The 14,169-nt window shown below is 31.6% G+C and overlaps 1 long non-coding RNA gene across 1 annotated transcript; it reads left to right on the top strand.

The window, feature by feature from the left end:
- The first annotated feature begins 6,666 nt into the window (after positions 1 to 6,666).
- On the top strand, positions 6,667 to 13,501 carry LOC139493622 (uncharacterized). The gene is made up of 3 exons (XR_011657085.1): positions 6,667 to 6,871; positions 11,342 to 12,153; positions 12,315 to 13,501. It is a non-coding gene; the product is annotated as an uncharacterized lncRNA (long non-coding RNA).
- Positions 13,502 to 14,169: the final 668 nt, after the last annotated feature.

Raw genomic sequence — 14,169 nt, 5'->3', positions numbered from 1 at the left:
CTCTTGGCTTAATAGTTCTGATATATTCTGCCTCTAATCATATATTCAAAAACAGAAGGCATTGATTGATTATATGTTATCAGTTTCAATGCAAACATGTAAAGTGTTGTTGATTAAAACTATCCATTCGTTATCCTATAGTATTTCCAATTCGCCATCTAGTCTTTTTGTATTAAAGTTTTTTTTTCTTTCAGATAATTGACATATTTCCACCTGCTTTGACTTTATTCAATACAATTAAATCATATTTCGTAATACAGGTAGAAAAGTCATTGTATGCTATAATGGAATTATAACTTTTGTCCTTTAAAGCATTTTGGCCTTTTCTGTTTCATTGAACCAACATTACTTAGTATCAATAGACAATATTTCTTTATAAAGTATATCAAAAGAGCTGATTATTTAAAGGTTACAATACCATTAATTAAAATATAGACAAGACCATGGCCAATGAAAAACGGAAAATACAACAAAACAATACAGACAGAAAGATTTTAATATAAAATTACATGTTTAAAACGATATATTAATCGATTTATAAGAATGCAGAAATAGTGATTAGTCTATTTTATTAATATACTAATGGGTGGCTTGGTACTTTTACATAATAAATTTTGAATTCCTGTCTTTTATATTTGCGTATATTATGTGCAATTTTTTATTTTTTTTAAATTTTTGAAATAGTTATTGTTTGTAAAGAGATTAAGGCTATACAACAATGTCGACTAATATAACCCACATTTGATCATTTATACCTATTATGTATGTTTGTTTTGATCACACATTGCTGTCAGTATAATGGAATTCTACGAGACTGTCATCCTAGTAAATAGTTTAGCTAGCTATAAATCCAGTTTTAATCCAGCATTTCCTACATTAGAAAATACCTGTACAAAGTCAGAAATATGACAGGGTTTTCATTCGTTTACTGTTTTTTTAACTTTTGATTTTTCCATTTGATAAAGAACTTTTTGAGTAATCTTTCAGTCCCATATAAGACTGAAAGAAATATTTAAACCACATTAACATAGAAGAACCGATTAACGTATGTTATTCCTGACGATTTTCAAAATTTCCCACATGTTTCATGTGGCTATTCAAAGTTTTCACATTTTGTGTCCAATGAATCTCTCTTTTTATTGATTTAATTGCATGTCCTGTATCATTCTTTTAAAAGATAAACTGCTCCCAATGAGAAGTGACATACTTTGTGTTCAAAGGTAGGCAACTCTGGTTTTTATTTTGTTCTTTGACTATTCAATAGTTACTATTTAATGATTAATTCACTCTTGTTGGCTTGTCTTAAACTGTAAAATTGTATTGTAAATATTTAAGCGATGTTAACATTCCTGGAAAATTATATACATATGTTTAATTTTCTTCACGCTATACAATTTTAATAAATATGATATTGTTTGTACTATCATGCATTATGTAAGTCCTCGTTTAGTGAAATAAAAAGTTTTAATACGACAAACGTGAATTTCGTACAGTGTTATTTACAGCCAGAAATACCATTTCCACATGTTTTCAGCCTATTATCTTTGATGAATTAACTTGTAAAATCATACTAAAATGCAAAATGATTATGACGATACAAAAAACTTAACTTTTTTTTTCTGTCCATGATAACAGCATTTGTGTATTTTTTTTTATATTTTTTTTTATATAAAAGCTGATATAAGTTTGAAATTAACAATAATAAACGCAAAGAAAGGAATAAATATATCTAGCTTAGTCATAGTTATAAAACACAATGTCAAAATATTAGTTAAACATATCCAAAATCACATGTAAATCTTAAAATAGATATCAATCAAATAATGTTGCAATCATCGTTTACTTCAAATTAACATGGAGCTTTTCAGTCTAGACAGTTGGAAAACCGAAACAAATATATATTTTTATAGTATTTCACAAATACTGAACTTATGTTAAATGCAATAAGTAGAAATCCATAAAAACTGACAAAATTAAAAGTTTTAAACCAGTAGAAGAGAGAAAACATATGTCGTGATCATGACTTGTTACAGATAAGTGTATGCTCAAACTATACGGACTTCATATACAGGAGTGTGCTTCTTACGCAGAAACTGATCCAACAGAGTTGTGAGGAGGAAAGATTTAAGGTGGTATGGGTGTCTTCCTCCATCTTGGATTGTAAAAAACAGTGAACCAAAGGTCCAGATGTTCTATGAAGTTAGCAAAATTTGATGCAGGAATGCAGATATTTAATATGAATTTTAATTTAAAAGAACCAATTTATAAGAATATAACTTATAAATATTAATATTTTTGCAAATGTTGATTATTTTTGTTTGTTTTTTATTTTTTTTAAATTGCCATTTTAAGGGGAGGTAACTCTAAAATAGTGCATTTTCTGAAGGATTATACATGGAATTTTCCTATTTTGTATTTTAGCCGGAAAAAACTCACGGTGACCCTATCTTTTCTTTTGAAATTCTCAAAGCATTGTCTGAAAGCTATCTTTTCCTTAAGTATTTAACAATTCTATCATTTTGTTTAGTTTCTAACCACAAAATGGTGTTTTTTCCTGTATAATCCTTACAAAATGTGTTATTTTGTCGCGTCCTATAGCTTGAGATAATGCGCGGTGACCTATTATTTTTATTATATATTTCAACATATATCAATAGATACTACGTTTTGGCAAAGTATGAACAAATTCTATCATTTTTATTTTAGACTCCCATACCACCTTAATTTAATTTTAAAGACACCATCACGAATTGATTGATCTATACGATGTGTCTGTACCTATCTGAACTAACTAGTAAAATTTTCAACATATTACAGTGTGCTTTAACATCTATGTCGTCTGTCTACCAAGTACCGAACGTGACCTATTCCCGAATATATCTGTTTTTATGCCGAGTGCGAATTTTCATTGCTAAAGAAGAAGGAGAAGATATTTTATTTCCAATTATGGGCCCGAAAGGGCATAAACATTACAACATCAATAATTTTCATAATACAATACAAACAATGAGATAAAACAAATGATTATTGAGAACTATTTAAAAGTATGGTTGATAAAGATATAAGACTATTAGACGTTTCTCGGTATTTTATACACCATACATTCATGTATTTTGTTTTTATATTTCTGTTGTGTTTTTGGTTGGATAATGTGTTTTCTTTTATCGTTTGTAGTCCAAATTATTATGAAATACTAGTAGCCTTTCAATACCATCATTGTAATGATAATTGTTCGGACTGGTATTGTGAAAATAATCTATGTAGTTTAATATTACATATTCGTTACATAAGTGCGTCATTGTTTGTGATAACCTCTACTGTCTTTCTTTGATGGAAGATGTTTGTTGTTGTTGCATATGTTGTCAAATATGATATTGTTTGATTGTCCGTTTCTCTAGGATGAGTGTTCTTGCATGTGTTTGCGCTATGTTTCTGTCACGTAGTGTCTTTGGAGATTCCGTATATCGTCAAGTTATTGGAATTTCAATGGGGACTAACTGTGCACCACTTATTGCGGACCTGTTTTTGTATTGTTATGAGTTACAATTTATGACTAAAATTAACAAAGACCCATCGAAACAACATTTGATACAAAAATTTAACAATACTTTTAGATATTTGGATGATATATTGGCTCTCAATAATGACGACTTCAGTATGTATACTAAAGAAATTTATCCTGTTGAACTTACTTTAAATAAAGCTTATACTAACAATGACCACTGCCCTTTCCTCGATCTTGATATCTATTAATTAACGGGAAGCTTAAAACAAAAATTTATGATAAAAGAGATGATTTTTCATTTTCTATCGTAAATTATCCATTTTTAGATGGTGACGTTCCCTTGACACCATGTTATGGTGTTTATATATCTCAACTTGTACGATTCGCTCGTGTTTATAACAACGTATTAGATTTTAGCGAGAGAAATTTATGTGTATTACTGAAAAATTATTACACCAGGGTTTTCGATATCACAAACTGGTCAAAACATTTACTAAATTTTATCACCGGTATAAGGAAATAATTCGTAAATATAACTCAACATGCAGACATCTTTTACGTTCAGGTATTTCACATCCAATCTTTTAGGGTAATATTCTTTACAAAGCACAAAAATGTCAGTATTCACCTCAAAAACTAACAAAAACCTTTAAACAGACCTATTAAGAAGGGATATAGTTGCGATACTGTTGTCAGGTCATTAAAGATTGCATATTTTGGCTTTAATATTGATTCACCTATAGGGTCTTTGCATCGGAACTAAACACATTTATTTAAAAAAAAAACAGTTATTGGCATGACACGGGTTATGTTCTTCTCATATATTTTATGATATAATTACACCTTATGTAAGAATCCTGGGTTTTGATTGGTTGAAAGCCAGTGTATTTTTCACCAATTCACTGTTATCAAATGAATATCGTTCATTTTTTAACGCCGCCGGGGTATTTGCCAAAAGGATATGCTCGTGAAATTTAACATTCTCTCGACTGGTATTTTTCGAAAATACCCCTCCTTAACATGATATATCTGTTTAGTATGATACTAAACCCCTAACGGGAGGGATTGTAAACAGATATATCATGTTAAGGAGGGGTATTTTCGAAAAATACCAGTCGAGAGAATGTTAAATTTCACGAGCCGTAAGGCGAAGGAAATTCATTCTCAAGACTGGTATTTTTAGCAAATACCCCTCAAGAACATGATATATCTGTTTAATTACACCGAATGTTAATGTTCAAAAACGCATTGATGATCGTGACGTTACACGTGTCCAGTCGGATAGAGTATTTTTTGGCAAATACCACGGCAGAGAGGGTAAAAAAGGCATATCGGGTTGTTGTCGCTTTGACACATTCCCCATTTCCTTTCTCAATTCTATTGTCATTGAATCGATATTTTTTTTAATTTGTCATACAAGCGGGAGGTTTGAATAGCTACAAAACCAGCTCAACCCACATTTTTTTCATAAAATGTCCTTTTCCAAGTCAGGAGTATAGGAGTATAGGAGTGGTTATAAAAAAAATCCTTTCTATCTATGTTGACGTATGTTTATGTTGCACGTTAGTGGTCCTATTGTTCCTTTGTTTTCCTCTTACAGTTGATATGGTTTGTGTCCAGGATTTGTTTTCTCTCAGTCGAGTTGTGATTTTTGAACAGCGGTATACTACTGTTGCCTTTATTTATCAAATCTAAACTTCCTGATTCCACCTGCGCTATTTCTCCATTCTTATATAATTATGTTAGCCACTTACTCACTTGTGATCTGAATATTGTCAATAACATGCACTTTTTTGTAAAATGTGTTATCTAGAAGTTCTTCCCAGCATCCGTTTAAAGAATGTGTAAATGTTTGAAAAAGAAATGATATCAACATTAAATGTTATTGTACCCCCGCTTTAAAACAGTGGGTTACATGGTAGACTGTTTTACCTCTGTTTTTCCATCTGTCAGTCCGTCCGTCCCATGAATATTTTGGTCAAATTTTTCTCAGGAACTGCATGACATGGATCTCTGAAATTTGGTTTCAGGGTTTATATAAGTCACCTATACCGTGTGATGCGATTTCAGATTCATCACTCAACAACTTGCTGCTTACCGAACACTTTTATCATTTCACACACGATAGCCAAGCTGAAAATTTTCGTCACATTTTTCTCAGGAACTACAATACAATGATTTCTGAAATTTGGTTTCAGGGTTTATACAAGTCAGCTATACTGTGTGATGCATTTTCAGATTCACTTCTCAACAACTTCGTGTTTACTGAAATATATTAGCAGAGGTATCATCAGTGAGCAATAGCTCACAGTGCAACTTGCTATGTGTTTAAATCTGATTACGATACGGTCTTAGTTATCATAGTTGAGGTATGTGAAAGATTTGAGGTTTTAGCGGTATTATATGTTCCAAATTCTCGCTGGTTTTTAATTTGAGCTGTGCTGAAATGATTTACTTTAATAAGATAGAAAATATATTGTTGAACCCAAAATATAATAAGATTTTACTGAGGTATGTCCGTCATTGAGATCCAAGGAGGTGCTCGTAGTGGAATATAATGTTTAGAACATAATTGTTTCGAACGTAAGACTACATTTTTTAAGCATTAATATAGATCTTTTTGTGTTTGCAATGTTCAGAATCATAGCCCTGGATAAAAGTATCTGGTTTTAATCTAGTTGTTCGACGTTTTTCTGCTCTTTAAAAACTTTATACGAAAGACTTAAGAAATTCCTGATTCACATTTATGTCGTTAGCATAATAATTGTAATGTGTATGTTTATGGTATAATTTTTTCTTTAAAATATTTGAAAAGACTTCCAAATTTTCACAAATTTGATGTGAAATGACGTTGGGCATTGATGCTATGAACAAACTCCGTTCGAAGATGGTTATTATACCATTTGGTTTAATTTTCTAAAACAGAATAATAAAGTACTAATGCCACAGATAAGTTTTTTCTATGTTCAAAGTGGTTAATACGAAATTCAATAACTGTTCGTATATTATTGATAATTTTTATTCTATAAAGTTACCCCATTTTCTGGAAATTCTGAGCAATAACTGGTAATTTTCAATTCTATTTTGAATAATTGGTTTTACTATTTCTATATATAAATATCCAATACCAGACATTTCTAGTCGTTGTGCAACAACGAATTAGAATAAAAGAAAGATTTGACACTTTAAAGGCATTATGTAATTATTATATACGTGTAATATATATTTTTAGTGTTTTGTGAAATGTTCTTCTTTTAAAAACAATCGTTAAACAGAGGAAACAATTCAATATCAGAAAAACGGGAGAAAATGAAATTAAAAGAGTACAGACGATGATTTCAGGGTAGTTTGGAAAAACATATTTCAGTAAGGACAACTGCATTATATGAAGTTTGTATCATTTTTTATGTTTGGTAACACGTTAAAGCAAGAATTTTTACTGTCAGCAAAAGATCGGTATAAAAACTGAGATACAAATCTCCCCAAATCTTTAATAACATTGCAAATGATCGTTTCAGTAAGTTTTAAATCAAAGTACTGAAGTACTGAACATCGGATGACCGCAGGTTCTTGTGGATGGTCAAAAGCACATTTCACAGAAACAGATCACATCTCTATACCTGAAACTTGGGTTAATTTACAGAGATATTTTTTTCTGATACAAGTTCGTGCTTGGATGATGAATAAATGACAGGAAATTCAACCTCACCGTAATAACTATTATATTGTAGTGCAAGAAATCAGTATACCTTGGACTATTATACTTATATAATGATAGTCGTAGAGAATACACTGGTTTGTTGTTATATATATTATTAATATTACGATTGCATGTATATCTAATTTTCATCTATTTGTATATGATAATTCTATTCTACTATTATCATAGTGCAGTGCAAGTGCATAGTGGACACTTCTGTAACAAATCAAAGCCGTAAAGGCTGTGAAAGCAATTGCTGCCATGTTATTTGGGGACTTTTATTTTTTATCTACATATATAAGAATTAAACCTGACAGGACATGGTTGTCTAGTGAAAAGCAAGAAGGTTTTGACTTTATATCAATAAAAGACTTAAGCAGGAAATTATTTTTAATATGTTTTATATTTCACAAGGAGACAACAAGTTTACCAGGCTAAAGTTGGGGGTAATTATGGATTATCCCCTGGTAGTGTTTGTAACTGGGCAATAATTACTTTTATTTATTTAATTTTAACAATTTTCATAATTAATTTAAATTAACCATTCAGTTAAAACATTTCACCTTTAGAGACGCTAATTTTGAAAATTGGGACAGAAATAAAATAACTTACAAGACATAAACATGTAAAAAATAAATATATATTTAAGCTTACTAAAAATATTTTCATAGTGTTACTTTGACATCATTTCTTAAAACTAAGTCCCACACATAATTGTTCATTTGATATGTGTTTTCATGTCGCTAAATAGTCTTCTTGTCGCTTGATTTATTCTTCTTGTCGCTTGATTTATTCTTCTTGTCCGTTCTTGACGCTTCTTGTCGCTAAAATTCTTCTTGTCGTTATAAGTGAGACCGCTATTTTTAGATTACAGGTGGTCATTTACACTACACGTACAACCTGTGTAGTGATTTTTATTTTACGATAAATTTATGAATGAACGATATTTTATGAATGAACAAGAGCACCTGACCTCTTTCTGAAACACCAATTAAACATATAAAATCGTATATATTAAGATATAATTCAGTCAAATTTTCACCACTAAATCAACAACTGAAATGATTCCATATTTTGTTGAAACATCGTACAACCGGAGAACAGAAATCGCAGGTATGAAAATGCACTTTTTTCACTGGTGTTGAAAACCCAAAACTAATTTGACTATTATTTATGAATGACGGAAATTTAAGCGATAACAATACATCGGAGTGACCTCAAGGTCATCCTCTGTAAAAAATGCGATTTCTTTCTGTGCAAGTAGAAAATTTTAGTTGTGAAAAAAAGACATTAATTAATTTATTAAGTTTCAGGTTTATATTTCCCAATGCATCTCATTTTGGTATTTTGTGTTGTTGTTTTGCTTGTCAAAATGGGATACTTTTTGAATCCAAGTGTTTGGTCAAAATAATCACTAATTTGAAAGCACATACGCGACATTAAATTAGTTTTGATCTCCTCGTAAATTTATTTCGGACTTATGACATGTAGGTTATTTTGAAAGTGGCTAGCATTATCTATTAACTACTTATTCGCTCTATAGTTAATGTCTCACTAAATATGCAATTTTTAGTGACTGCAGGGTCGAACGCAAACTATCAACGCAAACTAAGAATCTATCCCATCAAACATGAAATCAAGGATACACAGATACATAGATATAAAGATGTATAATATATATAAGATGATGTGATATGAGTGCAAATGAAACAACTCTCAATCCAAGTCAATTTTGTAAACAGCAAACCATTATAGATCAAAGTACAGACTTCAACACGGAGTCTGGACTCATACCGATCAGCAAGCTATCAAGGGGTCCAAAATGACGAGTGTAATTCGATTCAAACCTACGGTCTAATCTAAATATAAGAAAACCAGACACGAGAAACACTTATACATCACATCAACAAACGACAACCACAGAACAACAGGTTATAGACTTAGGACAGTTGCAAACAAATGCAGCCGGTTTAAACGTGGTTATATGCGCCAACCTTCACCCTAACATGAAACAGTAGTACAACATTACAACACAGAAAAACTGGCGTTTCAATTGATAAGCCTGGTACATTTTATAACCATTTCCACCACTGGGTCGATGCCATTGCTTGTGGACGTTTCGTCCCCGATGTTATAACCAGCCCAGTAGTCAGCACTTTGTTGTTGACACGAATATCAATTATATGGTCATTTTTGTAAATTAATGGTTTACAAAAGTTTAAATTATTCGAAATACTAAGTATTTCCTTATCTGAGGCAAAGATTACCTTAGCCGATTTCGATACAACATTTTTGAAATTTTGGGTCTTAAACGCTCTCCAACTTGTTTGGCTTTCTTATTATTTTGATCTAAGCGCCACTGATGGGTCTTATGATGACGAAACGCACGTCCGGCATATCAAATTACAAGGTATCTTTGATAACTGTTACTATACAATATCTAGTGAAATGGCTTAACTTGATCCAAAAATAAATATTAATAACAAAAACAAGTAAACATATACTGTATTAGTAAATATATATACATTATGTAAAAGAATGTAAAAAAAGACAACTATAACCTGGGACAAAATTGCGTTGAATAAAATAACGTACACAGTTTTTCTCATACCTTGATTTACATATAATGCAGGTCAGTCGAAATCAAACTTAACAACAACAAAGCTTAACACTATGAGTTCCACATGATGAAAATAAAAATCACCTCTTCAATATAGACTACAGACACCATCATGAATTGGTTGATTGTTACAGACTATGTTTTTTTGCCTTTCTTTTACAACCACTGGGTCTTTTCTCTGTTGGTAGATTTTAATGTTCACAAAAGTTATTATTTTCAAATGCAAGACAGTGTTTTTTAACAATCTATAATCATGACCCTGGATTAACGATATCGATTAAATAAAGTTGTTCGACGTTTGTTTGCCCTGGCTAAACGTAAGACTAACACTAAATTCCGAATACACAGTTATGTTGAAAGCGGCGTTTTGCATTTGCGCCGATTTTTTCTTTCATTTGCGCCGATTTCTTTTTTTATTTGCGCCGATTTTTTTTACAGGTAAATAACAGGTAAATTACAGGTGAAATGATATAAGAAGATGTGGTATGAGTGCCAATGGAACTCTCCATCCCAGTAATGTTATTTTCATTTATCATTATTAAAGACCTCTTCCGTTAGCCAGTTGTACATATGTTATGAGTTGTCAAGCATAACATGTATAAAACTGTTGTCTCCTGCTTAAAATCAAGAAGTAAAAAACCTAAGATAAAAGTACTTTGTTTATACTTAAATGACGAATTAAAAATATATGTGCAGCATTCAAATCCATAAAGACGGAATACATTCAAATCATAAATCTGTTCTTGACGAGTATGTATAGGCAACACATCTAATATATTCCTTTCTTATGATTCCGCATCTTCTATATTTGGCTCCTTTCTTATGATTTCGCATCTTCTATATTTGGCGTAATTGTCGATAACGAAGGCCATCTTTTTCTTTGTCTGGCATACGTACTGGTGGGGGCATTTCTAAAGTTCGCATTTTCTCACAGGGAAGCTATTAAACCAAGAGTTTCAAATGGTGAAGTTGAAATCATCCTTTCGTTAATTTTATGGACGCCACCACGAATTAGTTGACCGTTATGGAATGTGTACTTGTACGTTGTCTAAGAATGCATGACATTTGTCATCAGAAGGAGCGGAGCGTCAGACAATGTCAAACGTGAAACAGTCATCGATTTCATTTAGGGAAAGGAATGGTAACCTGAAACATTGGGATAGCCATTTACCAATTGCAATATCACTTGATTTGTCTTTATACTCTGTGCTCAGCCAATATAAAAGTATAAACTTACCTGTAACTTACCTGTAAATCCAATTAGGAAAAAATATAAAATCGGCGCAAATGAAAAAATGAAATCGGCGCAAATGAAAGAATGAAAATTTTCAAAATCGGCGCAAATGTCATACGCCCGTTGAAAGCATTATAAATCGATCCCTTGAATATGACATACTTATCTTCAATATCACTACCGTAATTTTGTTCACTAAAATATAGACAATTAGAAATTTGACGATTTGCGGAATCAAATTTTTATTATATTGTTAATAATAATCACCTTTTTTATTTTCAGGTTTTACATTCTTGACAATGAATTTTGCAAGTTTTATTGCATTATTTGCTATAGAATTTATTGACCTAATTCTAGACTGGATTTTTTTCGCCGGAGTATGTTACACGGACCAAGAACCTATGCAAAGTGAAAATTCATTGAAATATTCGATCCTTTCGTTTGCAATTGTTGGAACGCTTACGTTTTTTCTTCAAGTAGCAGCAATGGTTTATAGTTATAGGAAGAATTACACACATTTAACATTCATTACAACGGTGACATTTATATCAACTTGGATTGAAGATGTCCCCCAAGTTAGCATGGCCGTTAGGGTATCAGTCATTTCGTCCGACCCAATTTCTTTAGTACAATATTTCAAAGCAATATACGCAATAATAGTTGCATCTCTCCATATCATACTTGCGATTAAGGGACTATGTAATAAATGGGAAAAGTTCATGTTTAAAGGAAATGGAAAATATCTCAAAGGGCTTCTTGTATCGGATTTAATTGGTGGATTCGTGCTTCTGGGAATGTCAATTTTCCTTCTTATAGAACTTTGGTTAGATAAATTTACTCAAGTTAATTCAAATCTTTGTTGTCATAATATCACAACTATAGCATATGACTAAATATAATGAAACAATAATGTACAATATGGTTAATTTTTGTATTCCTGTTTTTCATTTTTATAAAAAAAAATTTGCGGTCGTATATTGGTATGACGTTGGCGTCGTCGTTCGAAGACACATTGGTTTTCGCACTATAACTTTAGTTTAAGTAAACAGAAATCTATGAAATTTAAACACAAGGTTTATGACCACAAAAGGAAGGTTAGGATTGATTTTTGGAGTTTTGGTCCCAACAGTTTAGGAATTAGGGGCCAAAAAGGGGTCCAAATAAGCATTTTTCTTGGTTTTCGCACCATAACTTTAGTATAAGTAAATAGAAATCTATGAAATTTAAACACAAGGTTTATGACCATAAAAGGAAGGTTGGAATTGATTTTGGGAGTTTTTGTCTCAGCAGTTTAGGAATAAGGGGCCCAAATCGGGGTCCAAATTAAACTTAGTTTGATTTTAACAAAAATTGAATTCTTGGGGTTCTTTGATATGCTGAATATAAACATGTACTTAGATTTTTTTATTATGGGCTCAGTTTTCAAGTTGGTCCAAATCGGGGTCCAAAATCAAACTTTGTTTGATTTCAACAAAAATTGAATTCTTGGGGTTCTTTGATATGCTGAATCTAAACATGTACTTAGATTTTTTAATATGGGCCCAGTTTTCAAGTTTGTTCAAATCGGGATCCAAAAATAAATCTTGTTTGATTTCAACAAAAATTGAATCCTTGGGGTTCTTTGATATGCTAAATCTAAACATGTATTAAGATTTTTGCTTATGGGGCCAGTTTTCAAGTTGGTCCAAATCGTGGTCCAAAATTAAACTTTGTTTGATATCAAACAAAAATTGCATCCTTGGGGATCTTTGTCAGCTGAATTTAAACATGTTTTTAGATTTTTGATTATAGGCCCAGTTTTCAAGTTGGTCTCAATCGGGGTCCAAAATTAAACTTTGTTTGATTTCAACAAAAATTGAATATATGGGGTTCGTTGATGTATGCTAAATCTAACCTTGTATTTAGATTTTTGATATTCGAGCCCGGTTATTAAATTGATCCACATTGAGATCTTAAGGGTCCAAAATTGAACTTTATTTGATTTCATGTATTTAGATTTTGGATATTGGACCATAATAGGTAAATGTCAAATTTAAAATTTTTAAGTTTAAGTTCTTAAACCACATTCATTCTGTGTCAGAAACCTATGTTGTGTCAACTATTTAATCACAATGCAAATTCAGAGCTGTATCAAGCTTGAATGTTGTGTCCATACTTGCCCCAACTGTTCAGGGTTCGAACTCTGCGGTCGTATAAAGCTGCACCCTGCGAAGCATCTGGTTACTAATGTGATTTGTTTATATGCCTTTTTGTGGTTTTTTTGTTTCATATATCGTGACACTGTACTTATACATCACTTCATTGTGTTATTGTGTTATATTAAACTTTTGTATTATTGTCTTTCATTTTTACAGAAGTGCTATGTCTAAATGATTTTTTGTGTTTCTTTGTTACATATCTAATTGTTTTATAGTGATTTAGATTATAAGACTGTTGTACCCTACTTTGTTTTACATTTTTGCCTATTTTGTCTGTTTTTTTTCCCTCTCAGACATCGTTGTCAATATAATGGAATTTATGCGACTGTCATACAAGTCAGAGGTTAAGCTAGCTTTAAAACAAGGTTTAATCCACAATTTTCTTATATAGAAAATGCCTGTACCAAGTCAGGAATATGACAATTGCTGTACCCTCGTTTGATGTTTTTGAGCTTTTGATTTTGCCATTTCATTAGGGACTTCTCGTTTTGAATATTCCTCGGCGTTCGATATGTTTTTGATTTTACTTTTTATACAATATCTAAGACTATTTTCATAATACTAACATTTGACTCCGAATTTTATACATTCCAGCAGCACCTGCATACGGGGTATATATCTCCCAATTGATACGATATTCCCGTGCTTGCATTTCCTATCATGATTTTCTTGATAGAGGGTTACTGCTCACAAGGAAGCTATTAAACCAAGAGTTCCAAATGGTGAAGTTGAAATCATCCCTTCGTAAATTTTACGGACGCCATCACGAGTTGGTTGACCGTTATGGAATAACCGTTTCACAAATGATATCGGATATGTTCCTTACGTTGTAACTACAATCCCTTTCCCTTTCATGAATGTGACCTACCGAATTAGACTATTTACCGGATTTGTAATCACATAAGCAACACG

This window comes from Mytilus edulis, chromosome 1, assembly GCF_963676685.1.
Source record: "Mytilus edulis chromosome 1, xbMytEdul2.2, whole genome shotgun sequence".
Lineage (NCBI taxonomy): Eukaryota > Metazoa > Mollusca > Bivalvia > Mytilida > Mytilidae > Mytilus > Mytilus edulis.
The sequence above is the reverse complement of the archived record's forward strand: the minus strand, read 5'-3'. Positions and strand labels throughout refer to the sequence as shown.